The sequence below is a fragment of the Paroedura picta genome, chromosome 11, assembly GCF_049243985.1.
Source record: "Paroedura picta isolate Pp20150507F chromosome 11, Ppicta_v3.0, whole genome shotgun sequence".
Classification (NCBI taxonomy): Eukaryota; Metazoa; Chordata; class Lepidosauria; order Squamata; family Gekkonidae; genus Paroedura; species Paroedura picta.
In genome coordinates, this window is record NC_135379.1 from 1,278,453 (window position 1) to 1,300,336 (window position 21,884).

General features: G+C 53.4%; 1 protein-coding gene across 20 annotated transcripts in view; it reads left to right on the forward strand.

Annotated features, from left to right (window-relative positions):
- Positions 1-11,422: 11,422 nt before the first annotated feature.
- The window catches only part of MAP4 (microtubule associated protein 4), a 145,774-nt gene continuing 135,312 nt past the window's right edge, over positions 11,423-21,884 (forward strand). For 4 of the 20 annotated variants that reach the window (XM_077304277.1, XM_077304288.1, XM_077304281.1 and 1 more), the window contains exon 1: positions 11,426-11,599. The gene's annotated coding sequence lies outside the window, so the exon portion shown is untranslated. The other 16 variants (XM_077304284.1, XM_077304287.1, XM_077304283.1 and 13 more) reach the window with 11 other exon arrangements.

Genomic DNA, 21,884 nt, shown 5'->3' on the forward strand with positions numbered 1-21,884 from the left:
CCTCTCGTCCGAGGGGTGAGTTGGATCCTGTGGGTCTGTTCCTCGTGGTGGCATGGCTGCTTCTCATGTGAGGAAGGAGCCTTTGCGTCTTCCGCCCGTGGAAGGCACGCTGGTACTGGAATGGCGGATCCAGTCTCTGTCCGTGGCCCTTTTCTGTCGGCTTGCTCTCAGGAGTGTCCGAGGGCTGGATGTGCAGCTTCCAGGTCCGCTCCGGAGAGGGCGTAACTCAGGGCCTGGGCATCGCCTTGGCCTCCAGAAGGGCCCAGGTTCATCCCCTGGCATCTCCAGTGCAGGATCAGGCGGTCAGTTCCATGTGAAACCTTGACCAAGGCCCTGGAGAGACATTGCCATTCGGAGTGGACAGCACTGACTTCGCTGGACCAGGGCCTTGATTCAGTAGTAGCCAACTTCTTGTGTGGTCTTGTCCCTAACGGGCTCCAAAGGGAAGTCAGGATGGGTAGCCATTGCAGTCTGCCTGCAGCAGGAGGAAAAGGCCAGTGCCAGGAGCAGCACCTTAAAGACCAACAAGGTTTGTGGCAGGGAAGAAGCGCCTGCCCAGCTCCCCAGGTGTGGCTGCACTCCTGCTCTGCTCTACTGCTTCCAAAGAGTACCTTGAGCTAGAAAAGGGCCTCAGGAGTGTGGGAGCACAGGAAGGGTGCTGCAGCCGTGTGCGCTGGCTGCCTTCCCCTACAAGCAGGAGCCTGCTCCACTGCGTGCTGAGCAAGCGAAAGGTCTAGGAATGCTCTGCGTCTTTGGAGCTCAGCGGTTGCAGGAGAATTGGACTGACACCAATCTAGATGGGGTGACCCACCAAGCCGTTACGCAAGGCTCCTCCATTATTCATGGGCCGCAAAAGCATCTTTTGGCAACTGCGCTCCCCGTCCTTGGCAGGATTTGCAACATGGCTCTCGTTTACTCATGCTGATGCCTTCCCTTCCCCCTCCCACCGTCCCACAGTCAGGGGCTGAGGGGGCAGACTTGGGATTTTTCCTCCCATTTCCCTCAAAGGTTGCTTCTCAGTCCTTCCGTAACACAGCAAAACTAGGCTTCCAGCATCGAGGTAAAGGAGTATCTGGCAAGCAGAGAGGCCTGCTTTGGCCCTGGGATGTCTCCCTGCTGCTGGTGCCTTTCGATCTCTCGGGGAGGGCCCAGCTCTCCATGGGCTCCCTGTACAGCCCCCTTCCAAGGCTTGCTTCATCTGTACTGGCTGTGAAATATGACAAGCTCCATTCCAGGAGGGGGGGCATATTCTCTGGCCCTGCACAACCAGAAGGAAGGCTGGGCTGGGCTGGGCTGTTCAGAAGGCAGATGAAACGCAGTTGCAGCGTTTCTTGAAGAACCCCTCCTTGAAGCGGTGAGGCCAAACTCTTGCCCGCCCCTTCTTTTCCCACAACTAGACTGCAGGCTCTGAGTCTCACCACAGTGTCCTCTGCTTGGCCCTTTGTTTCCTCTGCCTCTCCAAGGTCCAGCCTGCTGCTGCTAGGTCCCTCTTAGCTTACTAGCTCTGTCCCAGCTGCTAGCCATATTGGACCCCCCGCCCCCAATCTCTCTCTGTTTCCTGCCCACTCTGCAGACTCACCGGCCTGCCCGGATTCTCCTCTGCAGTTTCTGCCCCTGGGCTTAGTGGGCCTGCATTCACTGCCCCCTGAACTCTTGGCTGCCTGGCTTTCTTTTTCAGTGCTCTGTTTCTCTTCGCCTGTGCAGGTGCACCTGTTCCTGGCCTTTGTGCAGCATTTTCCTCTCTCCAGACAATAGCGGAGTTGTTTGCTAACATTTGGCTGGCAATTTCTTCCTCAAAACCAGGATGTAACATCAGAGCAACTCACGCTCTCTGTGTGTGTCGACTAATATTTCTGGGCTCACGGGGACTTCGCAGAATGAGCAGTCATGTTTTAAGCTCTAATTTGAGGAGCAGAAGAAGTGCCTTGTACAGAAGGCCATTGCTCTGGGATCTTACAGATTCTATGGCCAAATCTTCACTTTTAATTATACGTTAACAAAGTCGAATGGTTACAACGTTATTGAAAGTCACAATGAAATGGCCCCTCATTGTTGCCACAGGCCCTGATTACTTGGTGGTTGTGTGGTCTTGATTTTGGCCCCCGTCATCTCCCTGTGTCTGGCATCGTCAGTGGTAGAACGTGGCAGGAGGAGAATGCGTGGCCAAGCCCTACCTGTGAAGACGCCCGCCCCAGTTGCTCTCAACCGTCAGGGACTGAAGCTGCCGGACCACCTGGGCCACACAGCCTGGCAAGCCCACCGCGGCCGCTGACTCTGGCTGTGAAAGCCTTTGACCGTTCTCTGGCTGATCCTGGAGAAACCTGCCGCTCCTTTCCCTCCCTGGTCCCTCGCTAAGGTTCTGCGTGGCTCCGGGAGGGCCCTTCTCTTGCTCCCCTCAGCCATCGCCCCATTGATCAACATTCGTCTGTCGACCCTTTTTTGAATTTCCGGCCAAAAGTATTTTCAGGCTTTGGCCATTGGCCAGTTGCTACTTGGGTCAGAGTCTGCTGTGCTCTATCTTTGGGCTTCTTCTTTAATGTGTTGCAATGTGAAATATCTGTCCTTGTGCTCCCATCCGCAAAAGCTTTAATTCCGCACCCTGGGAGGGGCATCAGCGATGACCAGCAGGCGGTCCCAGCTGAGTCACTTTGCTGGAGCTTGCTCAGCCTCCGTTGCGCTGTCCGTAATGCACAGTCAGTGGGATAATGTGCTAAAGAAAGCTTGATGGGAATTGGGATCAGCTTCCGCAGTCACTGTCCGTCAAGGGATCCGCAGGATCTCTCACCAGGCCTGCAACTCCCTGAGTGGCTCTTTGGGGGGGGGGGTGGAGGAAGGGAGAGGGGGCTTGCTTTGGGACTCCTCCAGGCAGGGAGAAGCGGGGTGTACAAACCAACTCTTTCCTGTCACCTTTCTTCATTGCCAGACTTCCATGTCTGTGCCCAGTGATGGGGACTACTATGGCATGACTCTCCATTTACTGCCTTTCTACCCTCCATTTCTCCCCAGAGGGGACTCAAAGTGGCTTCCAGCATTTCCCCCTTTTCTACTTTATTCCCACAACGACCCTGCAAGGTAGATTAGGCTGAGAGGGTGAGGCTGGAGGCTGTTATGGGCCTGTGAGCTGCCAGTCAGTCTGCCAAGAAATGGACACGGCAGGGCTCCTGTGTTTAACTCCAAACCCAGAGGTGTCCCTGATGACCACCCATTGTGGGCAGGGTGGGTCAGACTCCCCAGCTTGCACAGGTGGGCTCCAAATCCCCCAATTAGCAACCCTCGCAGAAAGGAGAGACCGCAAAGGGTTTGGGCAGAGCCTGCTGCCGGGGTTGAGGCGGCCATCCCGCCCATTGCCTCCCCAGGCTCCGCGAGGGCACGGCTGCCAGCCGGGGGGGGGGGTGCAATGAGGACAGCCGGGTCGAGAGGGGAGAGCAGCATCTCGTCCTGGTTTTTTAATCTGCTGTTAATCTCAGGACCCAATCCCCCCCCCCCCCCGATTGCTGAGGCCGCTGATCGCTGTTTTGGGCTCTGGCCAGGCCTGCCTCTTTGGACGCAGAATTGGGGCACACATCATCAGCTTCGTGCCTCATGGTTTGAGTCTCCCCGTGGGGCACATGAGCCCCCCACACGCACACGCCATCTGTCTCTCCAGCCCCCCAGATGAGAACCTGCCCCACGTTTCCAGGTGCCCTGAAATGACAGGTTGGCATCCTCTCTGCGTAAAGAGTTGCAGGTGGGAGTTTTCCTGCTGTCTTGGTGGGGGGGGGTGAGTTTCTCTCACCAGCTGGAACACACAGGTGCAGATTGGGCCTAGGGCACCCCTCCTGGCCCTCTTTCCAAGGGTCCCGGGCTTCACCAGTCAGGGAGGGCCAGAAGGGACCTGCTGGCTCAGGCCAAGGCGGCACCCCCAGGCAGCACCCCCACCTTAAGGACTGGGGCTCTGGCTGTGCAGTGCAGCCCTGTGGGGTGGCCTAGGCAAGTCTCCCGGGGCCTGATTTCCGGGCTTCCCTCCGACTTAAAAATAGCCCCCGCCCCGCTGGGTAGTGCCGCCCGACTTCTGAGCTCCCCAGTCCACCCAGTCCCTGTTTGCTTCTCCCCCTCCTGCAAGGGCACTTTGCACAGATGGGCCGGTTATTTTTACTCAGCTGCAAGAGAGGCCCACAGTATTCCTGGAAGCTGCGTCTCCCTCCCGATCGGCCCGTCTCCTTAATCTCCTCTCCAGCCACTTCTGTCCCCAGCGCTGGGCAGCCCTTCCCTCCACTGCCGGCCCGTGATGGGGAGGGGAGGGGGGACCGGGGATCTCCTGGAATCTATAAGGATCGGATTCCTCAGAGGCAACGACCGCTGGAGAAGGCGGGTTCTATGTCTCTGGAGTCCACTCCCTTTGCCGGCCTCTGCCCTCCTTGGGCGCCACCCATGTATCTCCTGGGATTTCCCAGGCCAAAATGGGTGGGTGTCTAAGCCAGCAGTGGGCATTCACTGGCAGGGGCTCATGGGAATTGTAGTCATGGACAACTGAGGGCCACAGTTTGCCCACCCCTGGTCTAAGCACTTTTGCATATTGTGTTGGTGTCACTAGTGTGTCACACAGGGATTGTGGTGAGCCAGGTTCTAATTCTGCTAAGCCTTGGAAGCGCTCTGGGTGACCTTGATCTGCTCATGCTCTCTCAGCCTAGCCTACCTTACAGGGTTGTTGTGAGGATAAAATTGAGATGAGAATGAAGTAAGCCACTTGAGATCCCGGAGGGGAGAACTGGAGGAGAGAACTGCAGGCATGAATGAAATCCGTGTCATAATAAGCCAGGGGTGTGTTGGGGGCTCCAGCTGGAGGAACCAGGGATTTTTTTTGTGAAACTTAACCCTTGTGGGCCTCCTTGTCCTACGCCTCTTGCATCCTCCACTGCTTCAGATCAACTGCTAATTCTGAATGTGTTCTCTTGGTAATGGAAAACAACACAGGCCTCTCTCGGCCTGCTCAAGAGCACGCTTTGGAATGATGGTCAGATCCCGGAACCTGGAGCTGGTGCCTGCCAAGCCAGGCAGGCAGAGGACTCTAGGGCAGGGGGAGTCAAACTGCGGCCCTCCAGAGGTCCATGGACTGCAATTCCAATGCTGGCAGGGGCTCATGGGAATTGTAGTCCATGGACCTCTGGAGGGCTGCTGCAGTCTGACTACCCCTGCTCCAGTGGCTCGTGAGGTGGCTCTTAACGGAAGCTGGTTGCCACGTAGCATCCAGTTGCAGAAGGAGACTGGAGGATGAAGGAGACAGCCCTGGTCTGTGATGTGATGCCGTCTTGACTGTATCGATAGAAGACGGGTCACAAGACGTTGCAGTCCTCCTGTGTACTGCACTGGTTGGCCTCGGGGCCCAAGCCCTATGAAGAAAGGCTGGGAGACTTGGGAATGTTCAGTCTGGAGAAGAGGTGGAGAGGAGACAGGATGGCTCTCTTGAAGTCTTTGAAAGGTTTTCACTTTGAGGAGGGCGGGGAGCAGTTCCTGTTGGCAGCAGAGAACAGGCCCCACAGTAGTGAGTTTAAACTACGTGGAGAACAATATTGGCTAGATATCAGGGGGGAAATTGGCAGTCCAAATAGTTCAGCAGTGGAAAGGGCTGCCTGAGGAGGTGGGGAGCTCCCCCTCACTGGCATTCCTTGAGCAGCGGCAGGACAGATCCTTTCCTGGATGCTTGAGACAGATCCTGCACTGAGCCAGGAGGCTGGACTAGATGGCCTGCTTGGCCCCTTCCCACTCTGGGGTACTGTGATTCTGCCTAACCCTCCTGCAGGGTGCGGAGTTCTCAGCCTGAGCCTCGGGGAGCTGCTGCCAGTCTGAGCTGATGTCATGGACCCCGATGGGTGGAGGCAGCCCCTGCCAGCATTCAGCAGAAGGCAGCTCCGTACGCGTTTCACACCAGACGATCGGAACTGGGTTGCAGACAAAAGAGACAGCCAGAGGCCAGTGCTGTGCTCCTGTGTGGATTTTGGCAGGACTCGCAAGAGCGGGCGGGAGAAGCTGAGTCACAGGTTCCGGCCTGGACAGCATCCGCCGCTGCCGCCGCATTGCCTCCCCAGGGGCCCGGGAGGAAGCTGCAAACTGGAGCAGAAGGAACCGCTGCTGTGGAGGCACAGCCGGGCCAGCCGGGGGTCCCAGCTGGAGCCTGGCTCTGCGGGGCAGTAGCGTTCCCCCTCCTGGCTGCGCATGGCCACAAAGGCCTCCCGGGGCGGCATGAAGGCGTCAGGATCCTCAGTGCCCGGCTAAGGGCGGGACTGCAGCAGCTGATCCCAAAGGAGCCTCCTTTCCCCGCTTGGTCCCTTCCAGGAACAAACTAGGCCTCGATCTGGCTGAGCTCCGTCCCAGCAGATCCTGAGGAAACGGGGGGCCACGGGGTGCACTGGGAGCTGCCCTGGTCTCCTCCTCCAGTGGGAACCCCCAAGACCACGGGGAAATCCTGGAAGAGAAGAAGAGCAGACTGCCTCTCAGCTGCCGCGGACTCCCGGAGAGCCATCGTGGGGTGGTGGCTAAAGAGTGGCACCCGCTAATCTGGAGAACTGGGTTTGATTCCCCCCTGGGCACTTTTCCACATGCAGCCAACTTGGGCCAGTCCCAGTTCTCTCAGAGCTCTCAGCCGCACCTACTTCACAAGGTGCCTGTGGTGGGGAAAGGAAGAGAAAGGTGTGTGTAAGCTACTTTGAGCCCTCTTCAAGTAGAGAAAATTGGAGTCCCAAAAGCCTCGGCTCTCCTCCTTTGAGAGAGCGTAGTGTAGGGCTAAGGAGTGGCAGACTCTAATGTGGAGAACTGGGTTTGATTCCCCATTCCTCCACATGCAGCCGCCCAATTTCTCATAGAGCTGTTCTCACAGAGCAGTTCTTTCAGAACTCTCTCAGCCCCACTCACCTCACAGAGGAAAGGAAGAGAAAGGTGTTTGTAAGCATTGAGACTCCTTCGGGTACAAAAACCAGCACCCAGATCATCTCTGGGTTGGGAACTATGTGGAGAATTTGGGGGCCGAGCCTGGCGAGGGGAGGGCTTGGGAAGGAGAGGGGGGGCCTTCAGTGGGGCATAACTCCAGAGAAGTTTACCTTCCAAGGGGTCCTTTATCCTCCAAGGGAACAGGTCTCTGTAGTCCCGGATCTCCAGCTGCCACCTGGAGGTTGGCACCTGGAATTGCAGCAGAAGTGTGCTGGGTGGGGCGGTGTGCATGTGACTTGCTTACATTTACTGCCTGCCATGTAATAGAGCAGGGTTGTGTCTGAGCATGTGCAGAGTTAATTTCCCTGCCTGCTGCTGCTGAAGGCTCCCTGCCGCCCTGCCCCTTTTCCGCCCGCTCCCGCAGGGACTAGGCGACCCTGTCTCTTCATCTGCGCCCAGCATGGGCAGATCTTGGACAAAGATGGCCTTTGTCAGGCCGTTCTGGAAGCCTTCCCCGGAGTGACATCAAGGGCCAACTGTGCCCACTGTTTTCGGGGCGCAAGCGAGCTTCTCAGCAGGGCCGCAGAAGCACACGCCCCTCTTTGTCCTCGCCACTTGGACGCAAGATGAGGAGCACCGTTTTACTAGAGAGTCAAATCCCTTAATCTCCAGATAGGAATCAGCTGAACAGCCGAACGGCTGAAGGACAGAGACCCCCCCACCCCCCGGCCGGCCTGTGCATCGCGTGTCCAGCTCCTTGTTTAAGCAGCTGCTGCCGTATTTAGAAAGGGTGACTCAAGGCGAGCCAGCAGCGGCCCTTCTCTTGGCTGCCTCATCGCAGGCCTCGGCCTCTGCTTGGAGCCTCAAGGGAAGGGAGGCTCGGCCTGCGGACAAGGGGGACGGGGACCTTTTTGCCCCGGTTCCAGCGGAGGGGGAAGGAAGGAGGAGCGGGTTTGGATCCAGCCAGCTCCTGTGGGTGCAAAATGGACGAGGAGTCCCTTTGGGCCCTCCAGAAAAGGAGGGTGTTTTGCGCAGAAGACAGGGCTCTACGGTAGCAAAACGATTCAGAAAGAAGCTTGGGGTAGAGGTGGCATTTGTTCAGTGTTTGTGTCCAGGGGCCCGTTAATGTTGTTGGTGTGGAAGGTGCCGCTGGACTCCGGCTTCGTTCTCTTGGGGCTTAAGGACTGCAGATGGGAACATCACTCTCTGTTGCTCTAAGGACAGTCGGTTTCCACACCCCACTTTTCCTGAAGGAGTCTCCAAACAGCCTATAACTACCCTCCCTTCCTCTTCCCACAACGGGCACCTTGGGAGGTAAGTGGGGCTGGCCCAAGGCCATGCGGCAGGCCTCAGGTGGAGGAGAGGTGAGAAATCAAACCCAGTTCTCCGGTTTGGAGTCCACTGCAGCTTGTGCCTGTAGACCTGCTGAGGACGGAGCTTGAGGTCTGAAGCAGGAGCGTAATTGGTCAAGGCCGGCTTAAAGCCAATAAACCCACAACCAACCCCAATAGTGCGCCCTAGTGAGAAGGTCTACTGCAGGGGTGGGCAAACAGTGGCCCTCCAGATGTCCATGGACTACAGTTCCCATGAGCCTCCTGCCAGCATTCTCTCATGTGGACTTAGTCCATGGGCATCTGGAGGGCCACAGTTTGACAACCCCTCGTCTGTGGCGTGTGTATATACCTTGGGGTTGGTCATGGGTTTCTTCCGTTCAGTTCTGCTGATAACCTTCTGGGGTCCTAATAAGAGCTCAAATAACTTCCGGTGCCTGTGTCCACCCTGAACCTACAGATCTAACACTGCTGTTAACCAGGGCACCATTCTGGGTCTCTTTGTAGGTTCTTTTACTCTTGGAAGGTTCTTACTATGTACTTTTTGTATTGTTGCATGCTAAGACTCATGTTTGACTTCACCATTGGGCCTGATCTTTGGTTGGTTCCAGATCTCTCCAAGTCAAATCCTAGAGTGCTGTTCTGACTGAGCAGGAATATCAGGGCTCTCTCAGCCTCCCCTCCCTCACAGGGTGACTGTTGTGGGGAGGGGAAAGGGATGGTGAATGTCAGCCACTCTGAGACTCCTCCGGGTAGAGAAAAGCGGCATCTAAGAACCAACTTCTTCAGTGATCTCAGGGCTCTCTCAGACTCACCCATATCACAGGGAAAAGTGGCATATAAGAACCAACTCTTCTTTGTTGCATGTCCAACCTCGATCGCGGGGAGCCATTCCGTGTGATCCACAGCAAGAAAGGCAGACTGCAAATAATGACCATAAATAAAAGTAAGTCCTCGGACCCACTCTTGTGGACAAAAGCCAAGTGGCCTGAGGGGCTGGAAGAAAGTGGGGAAGCTGGCCAACCTTCAGGGAGAAAGCCGGCTGGATCTAATCCATGGCTGTCCACAGGTGAGGGAAATGTACCCTATAGAATTTCAAAGCCCGTCTCTTCTTTCATCTAGATGGGTGGCCCTGTGAGTCTGTCTGTACTGGCAGAAAAGAGCAAGATTCCAGGGGCACCTTCAGGACTAACAACATTTGGGTCAGGGGAGGCGTTTTCATGAGTCACTGCTCTCTTCTTCGGATACCAAAAATATCTAGTGACTTGTGAAAGCTCCTCCCCTGCCCCAGATGTTGTGAGTTTTTAAGGTGTTCTTGCATGTTTCCTTAATGATTATTTCTCTCTAGGCAGCACTAAGCCCTGAGAGGTGTGAACAAGTGGGGGGGGGGGTCTCCTGGGATGGAATATTTCCAGTAGTGTGATCAGATGCTCAGCCTGGGAGTGAGAACATCGGTGGCCTTCAAGATGACACAAACTGGATTGATCCTGCATAGAGCAAGGGGTTGGACAAGATGGCCTCCCTCCACAGCCCCTTCCAAGTCTATGACTCCGTGTTTCTGCCTGTGGAGGACATGAGTTTAATCCAGCACATTTGGAAACACTGTTTTGTTGACAGGTTTTGCTCTGGTGGCTGCATGTGCAAGTAGAGTACCGGGAAAAGTTGCCTTCAAGAGAAAACCATTTAGGTAAACAGTACACCATGTGCTTCCAGAGGCTACACAAAAGGGGAAATTCTGGCATCTTTTCACTTCGCTGCAGTCCCATAACTGGAAGGACTGGACTGGGCCTGATTCTTCTGGCCTTGTGACTATCAACAGCAGGTGGACATTTAGTGCTAAGTAAGTATGTACAGGCAGGTAGCCTCACAGCACAAGTCTAAGGACACTTTCTTATGAGTGAGCCATTCTCAATGAAAGGGGAGTTCCCTCTGAGTACATCTGTGGAGGGCTGCTCTCTTAAAGGCCTTGAAGGTCTCCGAAGGGGCTGGATCCAGCAACTCGCCCTGTGGCTTACTGGCTTGGTGAAGGCTTGGTCTTGTATGTGCTGCCCTGAGTGCCTTGGAGCAGTGGTCCCCAACCTTTTTATCACCGGGGACCACTCAACGCCTTTTACTGAGGCCCGGTGGGGGGGGGGGTAGTTTACTCCTCTACTCTCAACCACTGCCCTGACGCTCTCTGATCGCTATGGTAATGTTTAAACCTCCCTTCAAAATAAGAGACAGACATGCCACAACAATGCAGTGTGTTGTAAAGGGCTGGGGGGGGGCCACCTCCAATTAGTCGGACCACAAGTGGTCCGTGGCCCACAGGTTGGGGATCGCTACCTTGGAGGATCACCTGTGCAAAGGAGAGGCAAAGAGAGGTTTATTTCCCCTCTGCAGATTCTCCCATCACTGCAGTGCTGTCAAGGGTCAAGTTGGAACTGACCAAGTTGGAACTGACCTCTCCTGCACTACTTTGATTCTCCTTTCAAGGTTGCTGTGCTAAATTTTGAAAGAGACTCACCGTATTGACAGTGCCTGTCTCACGGAGACGCTGGATTACACTCGCTCTGCTTGATCTGGAGTCTGGTTTCCGTTTACTTTGCCCACGATAGTGCTGTTTTATGCTACATTTTACAGAAAGGCTAGATTTTTTACACCAAATTCTTGATTGTGTGATCCTTAGCAAGGAGAACATTACGCGGAGTTCCAGAATCAGCAAATGTTTGGGGGCAGCTGCACATTGGCAGAAGTCAACTCCTTTGCGGTCCAACCAACACTGATTTCTTTTCAGAGTCTTCCCGGGCACAGAGGGTCATTTCGAGAAGAACCCAGTGTGAACTTTCAAGAGCCCAGAATGTTGGAAGCGAGGGGCATCCCACAGGCAGAAGCACGCAGGATGGCTCCCGTTTCCATTTCCCCGAAGGCTCCGGGCGGCACAGCATCCCGGCCTTGTTCGATGCAGTGGACAGTTCCGCTTGGAGTGCACCGTCTGACACCGGCCAGCCCTGCAGGGAGCGCGTGAGGGTGCCGCCTGCCGCTGATTCCGCGGATGGCCCCGCCCTCCGGCTCCGGCCCCGCCCCCTCCCGCAGCTGTCGCGGCGGCTCCGCCCCCTCCTTCCCTCGCGCGCCACACAACCGCGCTCCTTCCCGCCCCCTCCTTCCCGCGCGCGCCGCCATTGGCCGCGTCCCCTGGGCTCCGGGGCGGCGATTGGCCGGATCGGAAGGCGCCTCAGCCAGCAGGTTCGGGTGCGGCGGGCGAGGCCTGAGGCGGCTTCTCTCCTCCTCCTCCTCCTCCCGGCCGGGGACTCCTCGCCGCAGGGCCCGCGCAGGCAGCGACTCTCGCCGGGCGGCGGCTCCTCCTCGCACCCGGCCCTTGCTCGGTAAGGGGGGGGGGGGGCGTCCCGGCGCCCACTTTCAGGCGGGCGGAGCTTGGCGGGACACCCTCTTCTCCCCGCCCAGGCGGGGGGGGGGGCCTACGACAGCCCTGCGAGGTAGGCGCGTCTGGCCAGAGCGCGTCGGGGGTCGGGTCGGGGGGGAGGGGCTGTCCCCGTGCGACGTGGGCGGGGCGCTGCGGGGCCTCCTGCGGGTGGGGGGGGGCGGCGCTGCGGCCCCCCCGGAGCTCCCCCAGCCCGCGGTCCGCTGCTGGCCCGGCGCCCTCCCCCCCCCCCCCGGGGCCACGGCGACGCCCGGCTGGGCTGGGCTGGGCGGGGGTTTGTGTCGCGGTTGCGGCCGGCGCTGGGAGCCAGGCCGGGGGAAGGGGCCGCCTCGGTCCGCGGACTACACTTCCCATGAGCCCCTGCCAGCCGGCCTGCAGGGGACCGTGGGCGTTGTAGTGCATGGGCCAGCCCGAGGAGGGGAGCGGCGCCCTGCCCCTCCCCTCCCGCCCCGCGCTTGGCGTCCGCCGGGTCCGGCCCTCCGGCCAGGGCTGGGCGTGGCGCGCGGCGTGGCGAGGCGCGGCGAGGCGGAGGCGGCAGAGGCCACTGGGCGCTCCTCGGCGTTGCGCATCCCGTCCCCGGCGAGCTATTAATATCGTGCGGGCCGCGCCCGGATTTAGCAGGCGCAGTTGTCCCCCTCGGAGCACGCGGGGCGGGTGGCATGAGAGCGACGCCGCCGCCGCCGCCGGTAAGTTGAGACGCCCGCCCCGTCCTCCCCTCCCCGCGTCCGCTTCCTGGCGCTGAGTCTCTGGGCACGAGAAGGCAGCAGAGCGGTCGCGCGCGTCTGTCTGGAGGGCGCGATGCCCGGGGGTCCCTCTGGGGCCCGGCCCTTGAGACCTGCCTTCTGGGGTGGGGCGGGTCTGCAGAGGAAGGCTCCGGCCCTTGCTCAAGTCAATCCTCCTCTGGTTCTTTCCCCTTCATCCTGCGTGCTTCTGCCTGTGGGATGCCCCTCGCTTCCAAAATTCTGGGCTCTTGAAAGTTCACACTGGGATCTTCTCGAAATGGCCCTCTGTGCCCGGGAAGACTCTGGAAAGAAATTAATGTTGGTTCGACCGCAACGCAGTTGACTTCTGCAAAAGTGAAGGTGAGCAGCTTCAGCCCAGAGGCTGGAAAGGCAGCCGGATCTTCAGTTTGAAAGTATGAAAATGGTTTAAAATTTGTCAGCAGCTCCTGACAGTGTCGCATGAGAAGCGCATCTCCGTCTGTTGGGGGGATGTAGAACGCACCTGATTGTTTGTGGTTCAGACTGCTCTATCCCCAAGTTCTTGGGGTGGATAATAAGATGTTAAAACTGTTCTTTGCTAATTCAGAATGGTGATGATTTCAGGGAGAAAGTGATACAGTCACAAATCTGAAATGTTTAATCGTTAAGCTCTTAATGGGATTTAGATTGCAATCCTAAACAGGGTTACTCAGGTCTCAGCCAGCTGTATTCTGTACAGAATTACACTGTTGATTTCTGAAATCTTGCCAGCCCTCCGTGGCATAGCCCCTATACCTTGCACTATAACTTCTAAATATTAGCGGTCTGTAGTCTAGAAGGTTCTCTGTCTTCTCCTGAAAGCCATTTTTTCTTGTACCAGAAATTTGGCTGCTTACAGTAATGGAAGGGACATGCTGCATGTGCTCAGAAGTGCAGTGGTGACTCAGGAATTAAAAGACACCCTTTGCGTATTTCACTCCTGTACGGATCCTGATGATTGGCTTGAAGTTACTGAGAGTCTGAAAACATTCTGGAGAGATTAGTTTGGGAAACCTGGTCCTGCAGGAGAAGAGAAAAAGTGAACCAAAAAATGTTGAAGAAGCACCAAGATGGACATCGGATGTGAAGAAGAGGAGAGTGCCATTCTGGGCCACGTCCTGTGATGGGCAGGGGCTAGTTCAACGTAAAAGGGACACTGGGAGGAAGCGAGAAGAAACACCACAAAGAAAACGCAAGAGGAGATAGGTGTGGAGGCAGATGCTGACCTGGAAAGGCTTGCATGAAGCACAAAAGAGTGGACAGCTGTCAGAGGACAATTTGCAGACTGAAATACCTGGTGGATGATTAAATCAGGGTGTAGCTGCTGCCTTAGCAATTTAGGAGTGAATAGCTCTGGCTAGGCTGACCTCATCAGAGCTTGGAAGCTAAGCAGGGTTGGCTACAGAACCAAGTTTGAGTCAGTGGTACCCTTTAAGACCAACAAAGTTCTGTTCCGTGTATAAGGCTTTGTGTGCTTGCACACTTCTTCAGCTGTGGTCTTAAGGATGCCACCAAACTCAGACTTGGTTCCGTTGCTTTGAACCGAAATAGCTGCCCGCTTGAATCTAGGGTTGGCTCCAGCTAGGCCTTGGGTGGGCAGCCACGAAGGAAGTCCAGGCTTTCTGTGCAGAGGAAGGCAAGGGCAATCCACCCCTGTTCATCTTTTGCCCCCACGGCCTCAGAGGTATCCTGAATACCCACCCTGAGCCAACTAGGGAAGGGTCAGATCTTCTTCTATAAAAATAAAATGGATTGAGTCAGTTGTTATTAATAGAGGCACCTCCATTATTGAGCCAGGTCCGTGGCTGGACCTTGAAAGTAGGGTTGTGCACTTCAGCCTCGGTTCGGCCCCCTCGGTGATCACCAAAGCCTGAAGCGGCTTTGTAGGAGGCCAGCGCTGTGGCGTTGAGAGGAGGGGCAGCGGTGGCATGCCCCCTGGCGGCTGCTCACAGGGGCAAAGCTGTGTGCCTGCATTCGGCTTGCGCTGCGGCCCCTCCTCTCCGTGCCACAATTCTGGCCGCCTCGGGCTTCGGTGATCACCGAGGCAGCTGAACCAAACCGAAGCACACACCCACCCCTGCTTGAAAGTTGCTTCCTGCCAACACAAAGGGATGTGTGTGAGTGGGCGGCCCCGCTAGATCACTTGGATTGGCACCAGCTTCTTCATCGTTGATCTGTGATATTGTTCTGCGTTATGTCGTCTGAGAGCGTTTTGACTGTTGGAAGCAGTTTGGGCTGTGGCAGGCCATGCTGTCTTTGCATCCCTCCCTGCTCCGTCACTTTCAGTGTCCCTTTTCCTTGACCCCACCACCTAATTGGCATGCCGCTGCCCTGCCCTGAGAAAGGTAATCGGTAGGTTGAAGGTCCCAGACTTGAACCTTTGCATTGCATGTCAAAACCGCCTTGTAAATAATAATTTGCGGAAAGCTAGCAGCTCAGGAGCCCACTTGTGCATCCATGACGTTGTGGCATATGAGCAACTGAGAAGGAACTCTTCATCTCCCAGTTGCTTGGAGCCAGTTGGCCGTGGGTGAGTCAGCAAGTAGTGGTTCATTGGCTTGACATAGCAGGGTAAGTTGGAAACGTCTTGGGTGGGAGGGCGGCCTGCCAGGAAATCTTGCCTGACACCCTGCAGGGCGGCTGCTGGGCTGAGGCCAGGGATGGGTAATGCTCCTGGCCCTCGCCAGCTGTGGAAATAGGAATGGCATCCAACTCAGTTTGGACGCCAGAGTGTCAGATTTGCCCAATTTAATCTATATACCACTGACTTATTTAATTTCTGTATCACTTCTCCCCCCCCCCCCAGTGGACTGGGGGTGCACTGAAGAGCAAGCAGAGACCCACAAGTGGCTTGTTCCCCCACTCTGCTGCCCTTGAAGCTGCTTAATTGTCTTTTGTTTAGATTAAGGTGACCAGATTGTCCCAATTTTGGAGGGACATCTGGGGGTACCTAGCAAATGTTATTTATGCTCTTGACTTTTAGGATCCAAATCCAATTTGCCTGTTTAATTATTTACTGTTGGGATTCATGGACTAGCATCACCAGAATGGCTCTTCTCTTTGTCTCTCCCCCCCCCCCCCTTCCTCTGGGCAGTGCCTCGCTGGCGCTTGAGTTATTAAAAGGACGCCAGTTAACCTAACTTAATAAAGATCAGGGTGGGGGAGGCAGGCGATAGCTTCCTGATTTCTCGAGGTTAATTAGCTGCACTACATCTGATGAGTGTGAGGCCTGTGGTCTGCTGAGCTTCAAGCAGGTGGGGGCCTTCACTTTGAAGGCACCTTAATTAAGCTTTTTGGGCTGGCAGGAGCATTGCTGCGTCTGTGTCGTCCTTGGCAATGGCCCAAAGGCAGAATTGTTTAATCCATGCTGGAAATCTGATTATTGTCTCTAAGCAGATGACTTGATGCTGTTCCCTCAGTGTTGTAACAGCATCCCCCCCCCCCCACTCGCCTTCTTCTGAAGCATCCAGTGCACCTGAGACTGTCCAAATTGCTCAGGTTTTCCCGCAGTTGCATGGGTTTCCTTGCCCTCTTCTCTTTTTGTGCAGTGAAAGCTCAGCTCGCTTAATGATGCAAGTTGTTTTGAGTTCCATGGGGTGGAAGCAAAACAGGATATAAATATTTTAAATACAATAAATAGATGTGGATTTCTCTTTTGTTTAGGAAATATATGTCCCACCTCCCTGACCCATTAAAACCAGCTAAAACCTGTAGAATTGGTAGTGTAAAGGTCATTTTAATTGCGCTGAAAGATTTATTGGGCACAATGAGTATTTCAGAGCGTAAAGGGTGACCTGGCTGGTTTCATGTCCTTTATCGGTTTCAGTTGTTGCAACTCTTGCAGGCCAAATGCTGTGTGTGTTTGACGTATCCTCCACGGCCAGGCAAATAGTTCTCAGGATACAGTTTCAGTTTCTTTTGGAGCTTAATACGCTTTGCCTTGCTGCCCGGGCTGTTCCTTTTTTTCTTGGTCTAGCCTGCCGGATCACCGCTTCCACAAGTGAACTCAATTTAGTGTGATGAATCAAATTGGAGCTGTTCAGTGTGAGCTCAGGTGGAAGATCGTGTGGCCCAATTCACATCTTATGTGATGTCTTTGTATTTTGCACCTGGGTACCAGCCACCAGAGGCCCAGTATCTCCTTAGCAGCTCTTTTTAGATGCTGTTAGGAAAGAGACTGTGAGAAGGAAGGGAGAGTAAATGAAAGAACAGCTTGGCAAAACATGGAGGAAAGAAGCAAGAAAATATACATGACTGAGGTCAACAGCTCTGCTAGATTGTTCCCACTACTGATATGGAAACTGTTCCTGGGCAGGGATGACAGTATGGGCATGGCCTCACTGCCCCGCAGGATAGATTATGACATTTCAATGGCTAAGGAGTTAGCATTTTTAAAACAAGAACATTTACCTGAGATGCTAAGGGGCTCCATGTTCTTGGCCTGTCACATCCTCAGGTGGCCCTAGAGAAGTGCCTCATATTGTATGGCTTTTAAAGTGACGTCTGTCTGCTCGGAGTCCTTGAGATGTAGCCAGATACAAGTTTAAATGTGGTGCTTTCTAGTGAGGGGTTCTGTGGTGCATGTGGGCATCGTGTAGCCTGCCATCCAGGAAGTGGTGCTTGAAGGTGGGTGGAGCTTCAGCTGATGCAGAGGCTGGTTTCATAGGCTCCTTCCTCAGAGTCTAGCTTGTCCACGAACACCTCGCTGCACTCATGCCTGCAAGGGTTCTTCCGGCCTTTGGTTTTAGACAGATGGGTTAGATAATTCTTTTGGCCCGGGGAAGAACGCTGACAGCCTTGATTTCCATGACCAAGCCTGTACTTAAGTATGAGGCCCAAATACTGTGGTTGTTTTGGTGGCTACCCCTTTCCTGCAGAAAGCAGCTGGGTCAGGATGCAAAACTCTGCAGAAGTAGAAGGATCCCAGCTCAGCACCATCCATCCTAATGAGGGGGAAGTTCAGTGTGAAACGAATGCGCATGTTCTCCTGTGGCATCTTTTAAGACCCATAAAATGTGCATGCGCACGAAATTTTATGCTCAGAGTTAAACTTTGTCGGTCTTAAAGGTGCCCCTTGTCTCAGACTTAGTTCTGTTGCTTCTAACCGATATGTCTGCCCACCTGAATCTTTTCTCCTTTTGAATTCTCAACTAAATATCGGAGCTGGGCAACAACTCAGGAATGGAAGACCCAATGAAAAGCTCTCCTGCGGGTCCAGTAAAAATTTAAAACCCCGACAAAAGTCTTCCGGATCTTAAGATTTCAGTGAAACCACCAATCAGACTGAGTAAATCTGTCAAGGCCCATTTAATCATGTTCCTTTGGAGCAGTTCCTTTTTGCACCAGAACAGATCTAATGGCTTCTTACGGGATGCGTGTACCTTGAGCTTGGCTTTTATGGCCCCAATCAAAAGCTAGGGATGAATAATTCATCATTGCACTTTCAGTCCAGGAAGAAACTCTGTTTGAGATGATGAACTGTGGATTTCCTTCCCGTTCTGTGATGGCTGCTCACCGTTTGGATAACCAGATTTGTTGACAAATAACACTTCTGTGGGTTTTCAATGACTCAGTCACTGATGTTGCCTTCATAGTATTCACTGGTTACTCTCACTTACTGCATTTATCTGTTCTTCGGATCCTCCAGAATCTCTTTGTACGGGCCCCATATTTTTGTTGGGAACGAAGATATAAGTAGACAGAGGTAATCTTGGCTGGCTTGTCCACCTGAAATCTAAAGCTTACTTGTATGTTAGGCATGTTTGGGGGGTGGGGGTGGCTCTATATGCCTATCCTGCCCCTACCTGGACTGCCTCTGCTAGCCCGGTCTGATCAGATCTCAGAAATTAGCCCTGATTAGTACGTGGGTGGGGACCACCGAGGAAGGCCAGGGTCGATATGCAGGGGCACCTCTTCTAATTTCTAGCCTTGAAAGTTTGCTGTGACTTGACCGCACTCCCCACCGCCACACATGCCTATTCTGAACAAGGAGCATCAAGGGATGGGGAGAACTTGGTAGCCTGGCCCGGGGACTGAACAGCTGATGAAAGGATTATACGAGGATAGGAGGACAATATGAAAAAGGTGGGGCTTTATCTTAATGGATGGAACCCTGTGGTTGTGACCTGTTCAGCTTAAAGCTCCCTTGCCCTGAAGGACACGTGGCCTCTGCCCTTCCTGCCGTGGGGAGCAAGCAGATCCTCCTGCAGTGCCAAGGGGAGACGCCCTTTATGGGAATACTGACCTGAAACATTGAGAGTCTATTAGAAGAATGGTATTGCCTTGGAAGAAGGAGACTCTGCTGAAGAAGGGAGGTCATGGTACTTCGGCTTGGAGTTGTGCCATGCTAAAAAAGGCCTTGGGAAGGAACCAAAAGCGATGCTGCAGGGGAAGGGAGAAACCAGCACCAGCATGAGCGGCCCTCCCAGTGATCTGGACTGAGTTGTGCTGCGCCTCCTTTTTATTGTGCAGAAACTTATTGACTAACACAGTGCATGTTTTTGTGTGATTGTCTGCAAACATCTTGGCTGAGCATCCTTCCTCCAATGTGCTGGAGCCTCTCCCCGTCAGAGGTGAGTCTGCATCACTGCATTTGGGCTTCTTGTCTTATTCACCATCATGGAGAAATCCCTGCCCCCCTGGGCTGGCCAGGCTGGCACGGTCTTGGGAGATAAGCAGGGGTGGCCTTGCTCAGTATTTGGATGAGCAAGGAGCCTCCAAGGAATGCCGGGTTTCCTGAGCATAGGCTGGCAGCGGTAAATTAGCTTGCCTTGAAAAACCTCCGGGGTTGCCATAGGTTGGCTGCAGTCTGGTGGCAACACAGAGGCATCGTGGAGAAAACTAACTTGGTTCAGCAAAACAAAATCAGAGTCCAGTGGCTCCTTTAAGACCAACAAAGATTTATTGCGAGTGCTTGCACTCGAAAGCTCACACCTGGAATAAACCTTTGTTGGTCTTAAAAGTGCCACTGGACTCTGATCTTGTTTTGTTGTGCTGCTTCAGACCAACACGGGCTACCCACTCCAATCTAACTTGGTTCAAGTTAGCGGAAATGTATTAAGGATTGTGCAGCTGGAATTGTGGCACAGCTTTAGCCAAATGCTGTAACGATCGGTTCAAAGATAGATGCAAATAGGACAAACACCCAAAGAGGAAAAACAAACCCCCAAAGATCACAACGCAAATCTTAAGCACTCGGTTTGCTCCAGAACTCTCCTAAAACTATTCAGAGTCTTGTTTCTCAGCTAAGAAGATTCCAGGGGCTTGGTTTCCTTGACAGACTTTAGGTTGTCCTAGCACATTTTTACCTGCATAGTGCAACCGTGTGTTTGGTGTATGACACTGTTCACCAGGTCAGGAGCAAGCGGTGATATGAGGAGAACAAAGTTTGAGTTCCGTGGCACCTTTAAGACCAACAGTTTTATTCTGTGCAGAAGCTTTTCCGTGGGCGCACACTCCTTCAAAGGCCACTTTGGACTACAGGAGCTCAGATATTGATGCGGCTCCATGTGAAATGAAACGCGAAGACGATGACTTGGGTCTTTCGGTTACACGGGGCCCTTCCAGACAGGCCGCTCCTCTTGAGCAAGCGAAATGCCTTTGTCTCCAGTAATATGTTAACAGAGCAAAATGCCTTTGTGGGCAGGAAAGGACGAAATGCTTAGCAAATTCTACAGTGGTGGGAGACTTTCATTCAGCCTTTGTGGGTCCTCTGCAGAAGAAAACAGTGACTGCAGAAGACTTCAGCTCTCATCTGGTTATTATTTGGGGGTTTTAAAACTTCTGGGAGTGTACATTTTTTTGAATTGACATTTTTCTGCAGACTTGGAACTTTCCACACATCTTGGACTCTGTTGAGAATTAGATATAGTAATATTTGTTTTCTTTTGGGAAAAGTGTCTGCAGAAAAATGTTAGGATCAGCCTAGCCAATGCAAATATCATGGAATTGCCATCATGACTGAACCTCTTTTGGGCATTTCTCTCCTCTTTAGTCCTCTGTTGTGAAACAGAACGAAGAGAACTCGACTGCTGCCTGCTTATCATCTGCTTTTATGCCGTGCTTATTGCAGGCATCAGGCTCCTCGGCTCCAGCTAGTGGCTGGGCAGCCTTGCTCTGTTAAGTAGCCTTGTGAGGCCAGAAGGGAGAGTGGCCGTGCAGGCTGGGCTGGCTCGTCCTGGGAGGGCCACTCCTCACTGCTTGTTCCTTGTACACCCCGGAGAGTTTGGTTCTGCTGCACTCGCCGTCTTCCTTCGGAGTGAGACCCTCATTTCCCCACCACCTTCCCATAAATTCAGCTTACAGAAGTATTTAGCAATGTAATTGCAGTCTCATTCTTTCCCCTGTGCAACAGCTGTTTTAATCAGAAGCATTATTCATTCAGAGTGGGATGTTAGTGGGTGGGTAAGCAAGACTTTTTGCATAGGGTTGGTTATGCATGCTTCCAAGGCTGTTTTCGATATTGTTTAGGTGTGGCATGCTTTTTGTGTTGTTGCTTGGAGCTGCCTCAGTGTGACCCTCTCCTCCCCCCACTTGCTTTTGTAGATGAATTTAAATTGCTGATCTGGTATATTCTAAATAATTTGAAGCTGTGGTAGACTCTGTCGGATCAATTTGCATCTTAAATTTAACAAGCGTCAACAGAATTGATTCTATATTGGAAAATGTAGTTGCTTCTCTGATATTTATTTTTAGATGAGAAAATAATATTAGTCTTCATATAGTCCTTTGAATTGCTGATTGGTTACTAGCCATACCCCAGCAGCTAGATGGAGAGAACTGTGCAAAGGTTGGCCTTTTCCCTGTAAGGCCACAAGTATTCTTGTCAGAGAAATGAATTCTACCCAGCCCCCCCCCCCCTTTGTGGAGTTATTTGCAAGTCTGGCTGTTGAGTAGCTTTCTACTCAGGTAGTCCCTTGTAGCAGTCCTTGGGCCTCCATTTACAGAAGGGGGAAGCGGAGTCCCACAGGTGAGTTTACCCAATTATATGAAGAATGCCTGTCCTCCATAAAATCATTATCCATCATGTTTTTTCATGGGTTTGCCTGGATCTTTTTTGGATAGCTTCTTCCAGGTGCAGGGGCAAGTCTGAATTTGTGTTTGGAGAAGAAATGCAAAGTAGTCAGACCTTGCTAAATGAAATCTCCATGTCCAGGGGTGATGTACCTTTGAGCACCAGAAGCTAGCTACAGGTAGAGTGATTAATACCCTGCTTGTAAATTTCCCAGGAATAAATCAGCTGTCTGATGGATTTCGGCCCAATCTGGCAGGGCTGCAAAACTGAACAGAAACAAAAGATATCTAAGGTTGTTTGACCTTTTAGAAATCTTTGTATGAGACAAGTTGCTTCTCGGAATAATTCTTGGCCTCTGCTAAGATGGATGTGAGATTGGATTTCTCCTAATCTTTTTGGGGTAAATGGCAGGTTATAGCCCTTGAATTAGGCACCACAAACCCACAGGCACAACATGATTATGTGTCAGGCTGTGG